The sequence below is a fragment of the Camellia sinensis genome, chromosome 2 (assembly GCF_055761805.1).
Source record: "Camellia sinensis isolate YWXY chromosome 2, ASM5576180v1, whole genome shotgun sequence".
NCBI classification, from domain to species: Eukaryota; Viridiplantae; Streptophyta; class Magnoliopsida; order Ericales; family Theaceae; genus Camellia; species Camellia sinensis.
The window spans coordinates 165,167,660-165,171,425 of record NC_138962.1 but is presented as its reverse complement, the minus strand read 5'-3'; the positions used below and the strand labels follow the sequence as shown (position 1 = coordinate 165,171,425).

Genomic DNA, 3,766 nt, shown 5'->3' with positions numbered 1-3,766 from the left:
GACAATGAGACATTATTCTAATGTGTCTACTATTGTCTTGTTAAACTTTTTACAAATGTGCCATTCTTTTTAAAATGTGATAATGTGATATTTGTGCACTATTATTTTATTAAATTTTTGTCAAATGTGTTATTATTAAAATATGATAATAAGACATCATTCGAATATGTGACTATTATTTCATTACATTTCCAAATGTGGGTACATTTCATTTGAGAAATTTTAATGTGAAATAAACTTATGGATTCATACAAATATTTATGGGACTAAATGATCCATAAATCATGAAAATAAGATTTATTAGTAAATGCCTCATTATTTTTTCTAATTTTTTAATATATTTTTTTAACCAAAAATTTAATTGTTAGCGTATCAATGTTGCATAACCGTATTACCTACTCTCTAAATCTTTTGGGCCTTTCTCTCTCTAAAAACTTCCTCTCCAGGCCTCACATATAGCTGGCCGACCGCCGCTAATGATAGTGGTGGTCGGCTAGCCTAGCTTTCCTCTTGTGTGTGTATGTGTGTTTTTCCCTTCTAATAAACTTGAATCCCCTACTGTTTTTACCACCCGGTTTTGCTTAGGTTGTTGTCTTGATCTTTAGCTTCGGTTGTGGGTGTTTCTTGGGTGTATTAGATCTTTTACTTCTGGCAGTCCCAAAGTATTTGGTTGTATTTGGTGCTCGAGTATGGGTGCTTTTTTGGCAATGGTTTGGCTATGTGGTTTGATGGCTGGTTGACATAACAGCGGGACTGTTCTATGATGAAGCAGGAAGTTCCACGCAGGGTGTCTGATGATAGAGCATTCTGCGACTTGGTCGTTAGGTGTTTTGGGTGTTGGGTTCGGCAGGTAGGAAGGTGAAGTTAGTTTAGGTGTTGATTGGAGTTTTTTGTAGGTGAAGTCAGTTTAGGTGTTAGTCAGTTTAGGTGTTGGGTATACAGCAAATAGGTGTTGGATGGGTGCCTCTTGGTGGTTCAACATGTGGGAGAGGTGGTTGTTCAACCATTAGTGGTGTTTTGGCTATGGGTGGTGTTCGTGCTTTGGCCTTGGATAGGTAGTGTTCGACCAAGGGAGTCTTTCAGCCATGGGTCTTTCAGCCATGGGAGGTGATTTCAAACTTATGGTGTTCGGCGAGTGGTGTTTGACTATAGGAGTTTGCTGGTCATGGATCTTTTGACCATGGAAGAGGTATGCAAATGGTTGGGTAGTTTTGGAGATGGTTGGGTTCAACGGCTAGCTGTGACTGTTGCAATGATAGAACGAGTCCAGATCATCTATTGCCCTTTCTTGCGGCACTTCCTGCGGTGCTCTTCAAAACGACATCGTTTTGTTTAGTGTTTTTTTCCCTTCAAAATTTGAGTTTCCCCCGCTTTTCACTTTTATCTGTTTCTCTATAATCTGTTTAGCTCTAATAGAAGAGAGAGAGAGAGAGAGAGAGAGAGAGAGAGAGAGAGAGAGAAATACGAAGGTGAAGAGAAGAACTGAGAGAGACAGATAGGTGAACACGACAAAGAGAGATGTCGGAGGGACGCGACGGCGAAGGACAGATGATGGGTGGCGACGCTGAGTTTGGTGGCGACACGACAGCGGCAGGCGAGATTGCTTTCAAATTAAAGGCCCAAAATGCTTATTTGTGAGTAAAATTCTCTATTTTATCATTGATAAATGGACAGAATTGAGGACAACATTGAAACGAAGCAAAAATCTGATTTTAGATTTGTTGTTGGTTTCTTGGGTTAGATTTGTTGTTGATTTAAGTGATTTGATTTATTGGGTATTATTGGTTTATATAAAATCGAAGTTTTGAAGCAAAAATCTGTTCTGGTTTGGTCAATTTGAAGCAAAAATCTGTTTTGATTTGTAATAGAAAAAGCAAAAAATGAGGTAGAGAGTTATCAAATGATCAAAACTTTCGAAAACCCTAGATGGAATCATGGTGCATGTAAAATGTTGGTTGTTTTGCATCATGTTATAAATCTTTTTTCCATATTTTAAAAAAAAAAAAACTATTCTGCGCTCATAATTTTTTTTTTTGTTTTCCATCAATAAGCATTCATGTGATTTTGCAAACTAGCTTTTATTTTCTGCCCTTAATCTTGTGTATTTTTTTTTTAATTTTTAGTTTAATGCTCAATATGTAACAAAGTGCGGTAATTGAGGATTGTGTTTCAATAGCTAAGTCCATGGTAGTGAGAAATTTAATTTGGACACTAAATTTTTCATGTCTCCTTGGAGGTTAAACTTTGTGGTCATGAAATCTTGGCAGCTTCACACTTTCTATTCACTTTTGGTTTGGTAAATGCCAACAAAATCGAGTTTCTGACACTTTTTGCAATTTTGACTGCTAAAAGAGAGTTCAAGAATCACAAGATTACTTTTTAATTGAGATGGATTTGCCAATCTTTGCTTTTATGAACAAATTGGAAATAAAAGGCTGTTAATGTTTGAAAGATTCGCTTTCAATTTTGATTGACACTTTTGCCATCAAAGTTAATTTTACTCCTTGTAAGTTTTTGTACTAGACATCTTCTGTAAAATTACATTTGGCCCAATTTGACATAAATTTGTATCTCTACTATCTGTAATGGAAATTCTTTTTCTTGTTACCTCTAACTACTATAACAAAACCTGTTAATATTTTCTTCAGCTCACTCTTCATACAATTGACATGGAAATAGGAAATATTCAATGAGATATAATCTTCATTTGAAATAGCAGTCAAGTTGATCCAAGATGGTGCTAAATGTGAACTCTGCTTGAAGACACAAAATTTAGCTCCATATCTCATATTCACAGAGCAAAAAATCAGTATGTAGATGTCATGACCAACACTGGAACTAACCCTCTCTATTTGTGTTTGTGTTCGAAACTTTGGTTGTGTTTGCCTGTTACTCCTTTCAATTAAAAATAACATTGTAACCTACTTCTTCTTCCACTATTAGAGTTAATTACATCTCCATTGGTAGCAACATCATCACCACCACTTTCATTGCAATAGTCAAGACCACAGCAAAAAAAAAAAAAAAAAAAAAAAAAATCCACTAGTATACGAAGAAAATTAACAAGAGAGGGTGAGGAACTTGTTAATCAAAGTGAAACAACTATATTCAATCAAACATTTTTACAAGCACTTGTAGTGCATCTTAGAAATCCAGATTTCAAACCAAATACTAAGTACATCATACCACTCACATTTCACAATAAATAAAACAAATCAAAACAAGCAATTAATTGCAAAGATTGCAAATTGCAGCCTCAAGATTGCAAAGCCCCTCCATCGATTCTTTGTATTCCCTTTCCATCTGATCTTCTACGGTGTCCATGTGTAGATTTGTTGCCAAAGATTGCAAATTGTAGCTTTATGATGCTCTGTATAGGCCAACTACTTGCTTACTTGCAAGGAAGCTTCAAATCCATTTGTGTATGTGTTGATTTTTGATTTGTGCCACTCGTTGACTTGTGGGTATTGTTTAAGCTTCAAATCCAAAAGTGTCGGAAACATGTGGTCCATTTATCTTCTGTAGTGTGTTCCCTCAGCCAAACAAAATTTAAACACCTTCATGTTTCTTTCCTTGGAAATCAGTCCAGATAATATGGAACCACAAAATGTAAAAGCCAATAACATAAAAGAGAAGAAAATTTCTCATTACAATGAAGACCAAAGGGAGAGAATATATTAATAACAAAAATTATAATGAAGACCAAAGGGAGAGAAACGGACCTCGTCGCCACCTTGCCACCGTTGCCCTCTCTGTTCGTCTCTCG

At 35.8% G+C, this 3,766-nt stretch overlaps 1 long non-coding RNA gene across 1 annotated transcript; it reads left to right on the top strand.

The window, feature by feature from the left end:
- The first annotated feature begins 380 nt into the window (after window positions 1-380).
- LOC145819734 (uncharacterized) lies at window positions 381-2,607 on the top strand. The gene is made up of 2 exons (XR_014360497.1): window positions 381-1,634; window positions 2,237-2,607. It is a non-coding gene; the product is annotated as an uncharacterized LOC145819734 (long non-coding RNA).
- Window positions 2,608-3,766: the final 1,159 nt, after the last annotated feature.